The 13,982-nt window shown below is 38.5% G+C and overlaps 1 long non-coding RNA gene across 1 annotated transcript; it reads right to left on the bottom strand.

Moving 5' to 3' along the window:
* LOC117014962 (uncharacterized) lies at positions 1-12,968 on the bottom strand. Its single transcript, XR_004421654.1, has 3 exons — positions 12,835-12,968; positions 786-1,169; positions 1-227 (listed from the first exon to the last, which is right to left on the bottom strand). It is a non-coding gene; the product is annotated as an uncharacterized LOC117014962 (long non-coding RNA).
* Positions 12,969-13,982: the final 1,014 nt, after the last annotated feature.

The following is a 13,982-nucleotide window of genomic DNA, read 5'->3' as shown; positions in this document are numbered from 1 at the left end:
CTAGAAGTCCAACCTCAAGGTGTTGGCGGGGCTGCACTCCCTCCAGAGACTCTGGGGAGATTCCTTCCTTGCGTCGTTGTTTCTGGTGGTTCGGGGTAAGAGTTCTTGACCTTGCGGTTGCCTGACTCCAATCTCTGTCTCTATCTTCTCATGGCCTTTCCCATTGTCTCCATGTGTCTTCTCTTCTGTCTTTTATAAAGACACTTGCCACTGGAATTAGGGCTCACCTGGATAAACCAGGATGAGTTCATCTTGAGGCCCTTAACTTAATTATACTTGCAAAGAACCTTTCCCCAAACAAGGTCACATTCATAGGTTTCTGGGGGTGAGGACATGGATATATCTTTTTTGAGGGCCTATTTTCAACCTCTTAGATGTTATTTTATAGATGAGTAAATTTGGGGTGAAAGAGATTAAGGAAGTCACCCAAGGCGAATTACCCTTCTTCACCACAGGGTCCACTTGAGAAGGGCAGATTTTTATCACAGGACAATTGGTTCCTGCTAGCCTTACATTCGTATAACGAAAGGGACTTCCTAGGACCCCCCCTGGGAGGGCTTCCAGCTTTAGGTGTGCCTTACCAAGCATCACGATATTATAGTACATAACAAAATTATGGCCAACTGTCTTATCTTAAGGACATGAGATCCTAGACAATTAAAACCCATGGCCTTATTTTAATCAACAAGTCCAACCTGTCTCTGTCCCTCTTTTATAACCATTTCCCTGAAGAGGAACAATACAAACTGGCTTGTGTTTCATCCCTTTTATTACTCTCAACTCACCCTCATGTGCCTGTTGTGGAATACAAGAGTGAGAAGGGTGAGAAGTAGGGAGGCAAAATAATACAAAGTCTGGATCATAATCGTCCGTATAAAAGATTTCGAAGCTCCCGTGAAGGGGAGAGTCTACCAGGTGTTTCTCATAGTTCAGCTCAGGGATGGTTCTGTGGTTATGAAACTGGCCTTGTAGGGATTCTTCACCAACTTGGCACAGCGGAAAATCATCACTATGAGGAAAAGAAACAGAAGAACAACAAAGGTGATGGCAAAACCTTTGTCTACATCAACAGTGCTGGGCTGGCTTGAGTCATCCATGGGAACACACACCCCTTGACCTTGTCCAGCGGTAGCTACCTCCTCAGGTATCACTTCAGATTTGTCATTTTCCTAGACAAAGGAGGATAACACAAGCTTATTGGTTCATATGTGTACGTGTATGTATATATTTTCTTAATAACACTATATGGAAACCAAACAGGCTTTGCTAAAAAAAAAAATCAGAAAGATTTATTTAAGGAGCACTTATGAAACTGGTAAAGTTAGTATAGGTGACTTTCAAGCAATACACACACATAAAAGTATTAAATATTTACAGACTCCAAGGCAAAACAAGAGCCAATATGTATAACTCAGAAATCAACTGGGGCTTCCTTGCCCTAGAAGATCCAGGGAAAGCTGTGTTGAACACCCCAAATAGTGGATTAAATCCAAATTCTTCTCTTAAGAGTTTTTAAAAATTTTAAGAGTGTGTGTTGTTGACTAATTTGTTGTGGAGTCTTAACTTACTGAATATGAACATAAAATTGTTTTGTTTTTTTCTAATCACTATGTTTAGTGGTGCTATCATTCCCATCTCTTAATGAAAAATCAGGTACACCCTAGACATCATCAATTTCAGTTATTAAAACTGAGTCCACTAAAATCATATTGAAAAGAATGAAGTCAGAGGACTCCCACGTCCCTATCGCAAAACTCACTACAAAGCTACAGTTATTAAGTTATTAAACAGAGTGGTATTAGCAGAAGGATGACATAAAGCTCAATGGACTAGAATTGATAGTCCAGAAATAAACTCATATATCTACTGTTGACTGTTTTTTGATTAGAGTGCCAACACCATTCAATGAGGAAAAAAAAATGGTGCTAGGACAACTGGAGATTGATATGCAAAAGAATAAAGTTGGACCCTTCCTTCACATCAGATGTATATAAAAATGAACTCAAAATAGATCAAAGACCTAAGTGTAAGAGCTAAAACTATAAAACTTTTAGAAGAAAACAAAGGAATACATCTTCAAAACCATGGATTTGGCAAAGGTATTTTAGTTATGACATCAAAAGCACAAGCAACAAAAAAAGAAGACAGATAAATTGGACTTCACCAACTTAAAACTTTTGTGCTTCAAAGGACACTATCAAGAAAGTGAAAAAACAACTCACAGAATGGGAGAAAATGTTTTGCAAGTCATAAATCTGATAAGGGATTTGTATCTTGAATTCTTACAACTAAATAATAAGACAACCTAATCAAAACTTTGGGCAAACAATCTAGACCTTTCTCTAAGACAAGATATACAAATGGCCAATAGGCACATGAAAAGACGCCCAACATCAATAGTCATGAGAAGTTACTAATCAAAGGGCAGAAAGTTTTAGTTAAGCATGAGGAATACGTTCTAGAGATCGGCTATACTATATTGTACCTATCGTCATTGATACCGTATGGTACACTTACAAATTTAAGAGGGTAGATCCCATGATGAGTGTTCTTGCCATAATAAGACAAAATTTTTAAAAAAGGAAGGAAGGAAAGAGGGGTTGAAGCAACCTGTGGCAACTGAGAAAAAGGGAGAGTTGAGGTTAAATTGATCAAAGAGGAATTTTTTTCTCTTGAGGGGCCAGATATGGACCCCACAGACAGGGACCAACCTGGGGTTTATATAAAAGAGAATCTAGGCCAAGAGGGCTTCCTGCTAGGCTGAAGCTACTTTAACAGAAAGCGCTGGACATGAACTTGAATTCAGCATTGCAAAACCAGCCAGAGAAAGGACACTGACTCCGAGGGATCCGAAGTTCGATAACACCAGTGAGGGAATTTTTGTGGAAACTATGAAAAGTGCATCGTGAGAGTAAGAGAGCTGAGCATCATTCAAGCCTAGAGAGAAAAAATGCCAATAGATTTGTTTTGAAAAATTATTTAATGGGTCGTTTGTGCCTTATCTTTTCTACAGTGCTCTGTCAGAGCAGGTCATGTGCGTTATGGTGACCCACGTTTCATTGGCTTCTCATTCCCTATATGTGTTAATACCCTTTTGGGCCTACTTCCAAAATCTCTCTCAAATCAATTTCCTTTCCTTTATCCCATGGCCAACACTGTACTCTAGGCTGTCAAATGCCAGACTCCCGCAGCTACTCTCCAATTTCCTGAAAACACTCTTATTACCTTCCAAACCACAAAGCGATCTTTAATAAACATAAATTGATCAGTCCTGTTAACTGAAAAATAAAAGGCAACAAGTGTTTGAGATACAAAAGAATAGCTGTTCTGACTCGGGCAGAAACTCAAATAGTGTTCTGATTAGGAGGTGAAGGCAAGAGATTTGTATGACAAAGGGAAGGGGAATAATTACATGAATAGAAGGAAGGAATTTCTCTTGGTGTTAATCAGTCAAGGAAGGAATTTCTATAGGGGCAATAAGCTAAGTTATTCTTTAGCTATAAATGGTGGTGCTCATTCTAAAGAATGTCTTTCATTTGCAGTCCAGTAGTCAGACTGTCTGCTTTTCTGTTAGCTTTCCAAACAGTTGTTTGCAATACAATGTTGCTTTGGCCCAGTCCAAAGATTATTTTAGCCAGTATAAACATTTCAAAGATTTGAGTAGTAAGGCAATTCCTGTGGGATGGTAGCTCCAACTCCATTTTGAAGTGGCTTTGTTTACATTATTTTTCACAGCCCTTAGATTAAAATCCTTCAGCAGCTTTCCGCTATCTTCAAACTTCTTCTCCTTTTTTTCGTTTTTTTTTTTTGTTTTTAGGTGTGTTTTTCCAGGACCCATCAGCTCCAAGTTAAGCAGTTGTTTCAATCTAGTTGTGGAGGGTGCAGCTCACTGGCCCATGTGGGAATCTAACTGGTGACCTTGTTGTTAACAGCACCGTGCTCTAACCAACTGAGCCCACCGGGAGGATTTCAAGCCTCTCTACAATTTGGTCTACCTTTTTTATTGCCACTCTCTCCCTTGTACTTTTTGACCCAACAATGCAGGACTTCTTTCTCACAGTTCCATGAGTTTCGAATGATCCGCCTTTGCCTCCAAACCTTTTCCATTAATATTCTCTGTACATGATTCACCTCCTATAGTCAACTTTTAGGTCTTAGTTTAAATGTTAATTTCACAGGGAGATATTGTAGTAACATTCACTATAGTTTATTATAATTACTTTAGTATCTGTCTTCTCTGATAAAATAGTAATCCTACATGAGAGTAGGGACCATATCTAATATGTTGGGTTTTTTATCCTAAAAGTCTAGGATATATTAGATAATATATAATTACCTAATTAGATATATAATTACCTAATTAGATATTTACAGATAATATATCAATAAATATCTGTTCAGTGAATGAATGTAGCACTTCACTTTGCTAAAGTGGGCACGTAAAAACATTGATTGAATGAATGAATGAATGCATTGGAGAATGTGGCACTGAATTAAGGCAGAAGAAGACTATTGGTGATCTAAAAGAAAACAGTGTCCGCAACATGGTAAAGAAGGAATCCAGATGTTAGTGGATTAAGCAGGAAAGAGCGGTGAGGAAATGAAGACATTAAAATTTTAAATTATTTACGAGGAGTTCAACTAGGAAAGAAAGAAGTAGAATAGCAGCTAAATGCTTATGACAGAGTCAAGTGGGGGATTCCTTTTCAAAGGCAGGATAGAAAGGTATCAGGTAGGATGCGTTTGGTTGCAAGTGACAGATAAGTCCACTTAAGTGAGATTAAACAATACACGGAACCTATTGATTTGTGAGGCTGAAGTCCGGAGTAAAGCTAATTTTAGGTACGGTTGGGTCTAGCGATTCAAGGTGTTATCAGGGTTCTGCCCTTATATGTCTATGATTTTTCTCACCCGCACCTTTCTGCGATGTTGATTTTCTACCCAGGCTGGCTTCCCTAGGATAGCAAGAATGGCTCCAGCAAATGCAGACGCCACCTATCCTCCCTATATGTCATCTCCTTCTCCCCCATTCCAGGGGAAGAAAGAACACTTCCGTATCAGTCAGGATTCTTGTTTGCAAGCAACAGAAACAGTCTCCCTTACTTAAGCAGAAAAGGTATTTATTGTAAAGAGATCAGGTAGATTCCAGAATCAAGTAGAAGGAGAACTGGTTTTATTTAAAAAACTAAGAGAGGACAGGCATTGGGAGCCACAGCCCAGGTCCACAGAGGAAAAGTCTGATTAGGGCTCTGCTGGCACTGGACCTGCCACCACCAGACGCTACCGTCGCTGAGCATGGCTGCTGCTGTCATTGAATATTGCTGCTTCTGCCATGCCTGAATTATAAATTGTGTCACCGTTGTGTCACTCTGTATTTCAGTTCCTGGCTGGAACATCTGACTGGTCAAGGTTGAGTCATGCACCAGCACCTCAGCTACCATGGGGTGAAAGAGGCAATATTTGGTGTCTCGAGGCTTCTGTAGTGGGAATGAGGTTCTGTCTCTTATAGACTCAGACCAAGGAAGATGTCCCCCCAGTAGGAAGGCTATGTGGATGTTGGGCAGACAAAAAATGAAAAACATCTATTTTTTTTTGGTCTTGGCCCCAATCCAGCTATATGCTGTTTATGAGACTCAACTATGGTAAAATTTAAAGGCATGGAAAGAGTGAAAGTAAAAGGTATATAAAAAGGTATACTAGGTGAATACTAACCAAAAGAAAACTGAGGGGCTATGTTAATATCAGACAAAATAGACCGTAAAACAAAAAACCTTAGGGATAGACAGAATTAATAGATTATAATAAAGGGTAAAATTCAGTGGGAAGACGTAACAGTTTTAAATTGTATGCACCTCAAGATAAATAAGAAAACAATAGGACTATAGGGAAAAATTGATTTTAAAAAATGCCATTATAGTGGATAGTCAACACATTTTCTCAATTACCAGTAGATCAACTAGGCAAAAATCAGTGAAGATATAGAATATTTGAATGATACAATTAGTAGGCTTGATTTTTTTGAATATCTATAGAACCCTGCATCTAACAGTTGGCCAATCCAAACTTTTCCATGTATAATTTAATCCAATTTGAGTTGGGTTTTTGGGTTTGTTTTTTTTCATCATGTGAAACTAAAAGCATACTTACTTCATAAATTAAATCCCTTTTTGCTTAAAATAGGGATAATGGTTTCTGTTCTCTGCATATTAACCTTGATGATACAAATACTAAGTTGAGTTTATTCCAGGAGTGCAGTATAGTTTACATTAGAAAATCTATCAATAGCATTTACTTTATGTATAAATTTTTTAAATCTTATATATGTATTTTTATATACACACAGATTAAAAGAAAAATCATATGAACACCTCAATGATTGCAGAAAGAGCATTTGAAAAAATTGAGAACAAACATAAAACAGCCATATTAATATTCATAGCCAAATAGGGATAGAAGGGAACACCTTTAACTTGATAAAGGTTATCAGCCAAAAATGTATAGCAAATATCCCAATTAATGGTCAAAAGTTGAAAGATTTTCCTTTTAAAAATCAGGAACAAGACAAAGATGGTCACTGTCTTCACTTTTATTCAGCATCATTCTGGAGGTTCTAGCCAGCACAGCAAGATAAAGATAAAAAAGTATAAGGATTTTGGGGCGGCTGGTTAGCTCAGTTGGTTAGAGCACGATGCTCGTAACACCAGGGTTGCAGGTTCAATCCCCCCATGGGCCACTGTGAGCTGTGCCCTCCACAACTAGATTGAAACAATTGCTTGACTTGGAGCTGATGGGTCCTGGAAAAACACACTTAAAATAAATAAAAGTTTAAAAAAAGTATAAGGATTTAAAAGAAAGAAACAAAAGTGTTCATTATTCACAGATGTTATTGCCTACAGAATAGTCTACAGAAAATATGAGAAATAAGCAGCCTTTAGCAAGATACTTGGATAAGATACACAAGTCAATTGCATTTCTAAATGCCACCAGCAATAAACAATAAGAAAACGTAATTTAAAAAAGACATTATTTACAATGGCACAAAAATACATAAAGTATTTAAAAATAAATCTAACAAAAATCTAACAGACAGGACCTATTTGAAGGAAATTATCCAATTTTACTGAGAGTCATGAAAGAACACTTAAGTAAACAGTGGAATATACCATGTTTATGGATTCAACATGGTAAAGTTGTTAACTCTCCCCAAGTTCATCTTTAGATGCAATGCAATTCTGCCAATATTCCATCAGGGTTTTTTAAAAAAACTGACAGTTGATTTTCTTAAGTGTCAGTGGGAGCTCATAGGCCCAAGAATAAAGAAGACATTCTGAAGAAAAAGAATAGGGTGGGGAGATTTCCTGTATTGATTATCAAAGTTTATTATAGAGCTATAGTATTTCTGATAGTAGGGTATATATGCAGACATAGATAATAGATCATTTGACCATACTAGAGAGCCCAGAAACAAATCACACATTTAGGGGAACTTGAATTATAACAGAATGGGCATTGTTGATCACAGGAAAAGAATGGACTATTTGATAAGTGATACTGGAAACAGGATATCCATTTAAAAAACTGCATCTATAGTGATGTGTCAAGAGCAAACTTAAAATCCTACAGAAGAAAATATAAAATATCTTTATGACCTCAGGATAGGAAAAGATCTCTTAAACAAGACACAGATCGTACAACATATGCATAAGTCAGACAGAGAAAGGCAAGTACTATATAATCTCATTATGGAATCTAGAAATAATAAATGAGCAATCAAAACAAAACAAAACAGAAACAGATCCATAGATGCAGAGAGCAAGCAGATGGTTGTCAAGGGGGATGGGGTGGGAGGACGGGAATTAAGAAAAACAGAAAACAGTATGACACACACTTATATTTAAAAAATTAAAAATGCATATGGTATCCTAGGTTGTATATAAAAGTAGGGACATATTTTTAGCTTTGCTTCCGAAATCCTTCTTGATGTATTTTAAGGGCTTTTGGCCACAGCAATCTATTAACCAAAGTCTTCATTAGGACCGTCCATTCTAACTTCCTAAAAACTGATACAATGGAGCTTATTGTCTTATAATTATAATTTGTATTACAATGCCACCTTGCCTTAATTCGTTAATCTATACTTGTCCACCCCGGAATGAGTTTTCAGGGCTATGCAAACCCTACGCACCTGGGGAATAGGTGATACATCACACCTGTGAAGTGAAGTGAGGAATTCTGGGAAGGTACCTAAAAAACAAAGCAAAGCAAAAGAAAACAAAAGAAAACAAAACAGTACAACTGTTGCAGTGTGTTGGACGCTAGGCTTTCCAGTTCTATGCTTAAGCTCCATTTATTTTTTTGGAAAAATTTCCCATATTGAATGTATGTGTCTAGTTCATCTTCCCCAGTGCAGATTCCTGCTAAGGTTCCTGCAGCTTTTCCCATCAGACTGATATCCAGACTTCCAGGTATCCTAACTCACAAGTGATAGGGAGATGGGCAGGGCTTGTCTACATAGAAATCAAACCAATACTAATAGCCATTAACTGTCCTGAGATAAGAGAAATCCTTTCGTTTCCGGGAAGAAAGAAATGTTTTTGATTGCTAAAACTCTTTGTGAGGCAAAAATAGTTCCTGTGGGAATTTAGAAACATTAAATATGGTATCAAATGAAACCTTTCATTATTGCATAATCAGAAATTAGTATCATCATTACCTTAAAAAAAAAAAAGTCATTTGAGATACCGTACTCAATGGCTCTGGAGATCAATTCGTACGGTAGGTCCTTTGAAGAGGGGACAGCTTAGGAGGAGCTCATTGGAAACTCCTGCTTGTCCACGCAATTCTTAGTTTTGGAAAGGCAAAGGGCATTACTTCCAGATAAGTCAATCCCCAGTGCGAACAATTTAATGGCAACCATGAAATATAACACGGTGGTAGAGAACGTGGATTCTGGAGCCAATCCCTCTGGATTTAGATCCTGGCTCTGAGAAAGCTTGGTGACCCTGAGTGCGTAACTTAATCTTTCAGAGTCTTGGCTTCCTTCTCTGTAAAGTGAGGATAACATATAACAATCCTATGAAGTAGATGTTGAGATGAAATAAATCAATGCATGTAGAGAACGTAGAACAGCGACTGGCACATCACCTCTGCTAGGCAAGTGTTTGCTATTATTATCCTCCATAGGTTTACTATGTTCTTCATTTCTTGCATCATTTCTCTTGCTATGAAGCATCTGAAAGTCGATGCTATATAAATTTTCCATTTCAGTGGAGTTCTGGAGCACACTCGTCTTATGTCACAGTTACACAGTATGGAAAGAGTCTAATATCAACAGAGAAGGGAAGCTTGGACGGCCTGGGACCCATAATTCAAAGCACTGACAACCACTCTGAGTTTCAGTTCACAGGGTGCAAGGAATATAACAGACATTCAGCGTATGACATGATGTGAATAAAGGATTCCAATTTGAGCTTAGGCTGTGTGTCCCCCAGACTTTACGTGCCAAAACAAGTCTTCATGATGATTGGGAATGGGCCTTCCAGCCATCTGTTTTATCTCTCACCAGATATTTTCCTGGTGAAAAATTCACCCTGAGGGAGACAGTCTGGATTCCTGGGTCTGGCAGGGATAAGATTCTGACAGTGTTTGTGAGATAAAGTGTTCTTTGACCCACCTCTCCTGAGCTTACTCATACCTGCGTCCTAGGGTATGCGAGACTCAAGACTAAATACCCTTTTATAGTGGCTCTTGTCACTTTATTTTAGCTACATACTTGTGGGAAATAGATTTGGGAAATAGAGATGACAATCAGGTCTTCCTCTATTATTATTTGAACTCTGTCAACTTTAAATTTAATTTCAATGCATCATTTACCATTTAACAAGTACAGAACCACAACAACAACAAACTAAACTAGGTCTTGTGAGAAGAAAGAACATGATGGAAGCAGGGAAGCATGGGAACTTTTTGGGAAATTCTGCTTAATTCAGTATGGTGGAATTCAAAATACATGAAAGTGAAAGGTATTAAAATCATAGAATCTCATAGTTGGAAGAAATCTTTAAAAGACATTTTGTTGCATCATTTCTGCAAAGGCCCTGCTTTAAGTGCTTGGGTAATTTTTTCAGGGGTCAAGAAGTGATGGTCTTCCTAAGTGGTCCATTTTTGAAAAGGATTCTTTACATTCAGCCAAATCTGTCTCTTTGGCTGTGTTCCACTTTTAACTTATGACCATGTAGGGCAACACATATCTTTTCCATATACAAGATCTTTAGGATTTGAAGATAGCTATAAAGTACTTGTTGACTCATTTCTTTAATCATTTAATCATTTCTCAGAGGATATGGTCTTTCTATGACTCTAGTCTTTTTCCACTGAAGAAATTCTACTGTATCTATATCCCTTTTAAAATGTGGTGCCCAATACAGAATATATGACTCATGCAAACTCAAGATTATGCATCCAGATATACTTTTATTGCTTGAGATAAGTCAGGGTAAAGAATTTGGATTTTATTCTTTCAGGCATAGGGGAAGCACTGAAGGATTTTGAGCAGACAAACCCTTGAGAGCAGGGCCTGTATCTTGCTATGTATCCCACTGTCTCTAACTGGAATGTAAGCTCTAAGGGTTAGGCCTGCATCTGTCCCATTCATGGCGTAGCTACAGGGCTGTTATACCTACATGAATGAACGAATATCTATATCAGAGTCTGGCACATTGTGCATATACAATTTATGCTTATTAAATGAAGCAAGGTAAATAATCAAAGCCATACTTGAGGAAGGCAACTGATAACAGTTTGCAAAAGGTATTGGGGACAGGAAATAATAGATACCCTAGCGTGGAAAACAATGAGAAGGAGTTGTAGCAGTTTCAACAAGAGGCAACAACAGCATAAACTCGGATAACAGAGTGAGTCACAAAAAGGACGGAATGGATGTGAGATTGTGAAAGGATTTGACAGGATTTATAAATGAAATGAACATATAGCAGGAGGAAGCAGGAAGTGATAAAGAAAGCTCTGGGCCTTGAATGTGGATGGCTGAAAGAAAAACGTTGCCATTCATAGAACTACTATGTGTTTTAGGAATAGCAGATATTTAAGGGATGATGATGAGTTCAGTTTGGGGTAGGTTGAATTTAAAGGTGTGGCAAGCTCAGAAGGCAGAAATGTGGGACTGAAGTTTAGGAGGAAGGAAGAGCAAGGTCTTTAGAGCTAAGAGTCACCCAATCATAGGAGTAGGTGAGGTGGCCAAGGAGAATTAGAAGCAAGGGAATGTCTGCATTTCTCGGGGAGGAAAGAGGTCAAGGAACCACAGATGGAATAACTACAAGTAGGAAAACTTGTAGAATGTAGTGTCATGAAATTGAAGAGATGAGAGAATTTAAAGGAAGGGATTTGCCAACAGCCTCAATAGCTGCAGGAGAGATGGAAAACTCTCAATATCTGGAAATGGGCAAACATCAAGTTGTCTTTGATTCTCCCTCTCCTTATCTAATTGAATCTGAATTCCTGAACTTTGAATCAAAGATCTCCAGTTTACTTATTCAAATGTCTCACTCATAGCTTCCGAATTCCAATAAGCTAATTTGGCTCCTGTTAGTTAGGCTGATATCTTTCCTCTCTCTCCCTCAAAGAGTAAAATACATTCTTACTGAAAAAAAGAAAAGAAAAAGGCTAATGTTGTTTTGGTACCAGGTATGCCTTGTATGTTCTTGGCTCTTATTTTCTCTTTTTATTGACGATCCAAATGACAGATAAAAGGGTAGATCCGAAATCTGTTTTCCAAAGAGAAGACCTGCCCTACAATTTTTTTTTAGTAGCTCTGAAGGTTGCTGTTTTGTTTGAGATGAATAGCAGCACTCTTCAGGACCAGAGTAGGGAAAAGGAGGTTGGGCATCAATCTATTGGTTTATGTAAAATTTGATCCTGCTAAGTTAGTGTGGGGACTGAGTCCCAGAGAGCAGTTTCCAGGCTCTCGGCCTCACGTGGAAAGGTGCTGGCTTGAGTAGTAGATGGCCATCAGCTGTGACTAGTTGGCCATCAGCGGTTACCGGTTGGCCATTAGCCACTGATATAACTGCCGTGGCTGCGCTAGCGATCGTGTGGCGCCTGCTTCCTGTGTCTCCAACCCAGCCGCCAGCGAGAATATAGCGGTATGATGCCCCTATCTAGGGCTCCGTTGGTGTTCCTTTTTGGCCTCGCCATATCCTGCATTTTTGTGAGGGGAGCAGGACCAGAGACCTTGCATAACACCCTGCATGACAGTAAACAGAATAACAGCATTTACAAATCTGCAGCAAAGTCAGTTCCTTTTTGACTTAACATTTACTAGAAAGATCACCTCTTCCTTTCCTTGTGTTCTCTTCCCAAATCACTTCATTTTCACCATCTGTAGTATCTTATGCTTCTCAAACAAAACAAAACAAAACAACTTAAAAAGACCCAGCTTTTCTCTCCTGGCTATAAGTTTAGTCTGAAGGGAGAGGTGATGGTGAAGAAATATAATAATAAAGCTTTCTTACTATAAGCCCCCAAATCCAAGACATCCTATAGCTAATAGGACCAATAGTGGTCTCACCCCGTCCCCCAACTTGCCTCAAAACAAGACTATGCCTAAGCCATCCCCTCTCAGATGAAAGTTTCACTTTCCAAAAAAATAAACACAAAAAAACAAAAACAAAAAAACTCTAAGGAAAAAATAGCTCTTTACTTCTCTTAGTCATTTCCCTAGTATTTCCCAAGCTTCTAGAAAGGTACTATTAAACTCAGAAGAATTGGGGGGATTATTTCATAAAACTCCCCCATGAAGGCAATAGGGGAGTTACTTACCTTTTGAGAGAGTGACATCCAAGGCTGGCTGTGGGCAGGGCCGTCTCCTACTCAAGCACATCTCTTGGCAGCCTCTCCTCTTTTCCTCAACCCCCTCTTTCAAAAGGAGATGGTTGCAAGCTCTCTCCCTTCCCCACTCCCACACTGAACTCAGAGGCTTCATAAATAGTTCAACTAAAACAGGATCAAGTTTCAGACACTCCTATAGTGAGTGAGAAAGTGATCCCATGAGATTAAATTGGAGCCTAGATCACTAGAAGAATATTTCCACAACTCTGCCAGGTCTGGGGCAGCCGAGGTTAATCGCTCCAGTGATGTCTTCTAAGTAGGATCCACATGGTGGGAGAAGATGAGCCAGTCGTGGGCTTTTGGGTGGATGAGCAGCGTCACCTGGAAAATTGTTAGAAAAGCAAATTCTTGGACCCCCATCCCAACCTTAATGAATCAGAAACTTTGGATATGTTGGCATCTGTGTTTTCACCAGTCGCTCCAGGTGACGGTGATGTATGCTCAAGTTTGAGAACTGCTTGCCAACAAGATCAATGAAGCTCTAAAAACGTCCACTTTTCCTCAAAAAGAATTTGCTTAGGACATTTGGATCAGAGAAGTCGAAACAATTTCACTTAGCTTTAGTTATTATACGTGTGTATATATACCTCAAATGCAAAATTGACTACTATTTCCTCTGAGGTTTTATTTGGTTCATTATAAAAAAACTTCTATAGGATGTGTGTGTGTGTGTGTGTGTGTGTGTGTGGTGTGTATGCTTATAAATATACAGAATATTTCTGGAAGAACACACTTCAGGGCCTCAAATTACCATATACCTTGTGCATATTATCTACTCAAAATTTCTTTTTTCAAGTAGATACATTTCCAAAATATCACCCCTTAAAAAAAAAAAGTAACTCTCCCGCAAAATGTGCTATATTTCATAAATATTTACTGAGTGCTTACTATGTGTCTCAATCACTGTGCTAGGTGCTGGGGACAGAATGAGAATGAGGTATAGTTCCAGCCCTCAGACTTTTATTTTCCCCAATAACACTAAATATAGCAATTAAAACATTTTCAGTTTCCAAATGTCTCTTGCTCTTGACCGTATGAAATTGTGTGGAAGAGCTGAGGGAAGGGAAGTGTAGTAGCTC

This window comes from Rhinolophus ferrumequinum, chromosome 22 (assembly GCF_004115265.2).
Source record: "Rhinolophus ferrumequinum isolate MPI-CBG mRhiFer1 chromosome 22, mRhiFer1_v1.p, whole genome shotgun sequence".
NCBI lineage: Eukaryota > Metazoa > Chordata > Mammalia > Chiroptera > Rhinolophidae > Rhinolophus > Rhinolophus ferrumequinum.
The sequence above is the reverse complement of the archived record's forward strand: the minus strand, read 5'-3'. Positions and strand labels throughout refer to the sequence as shown.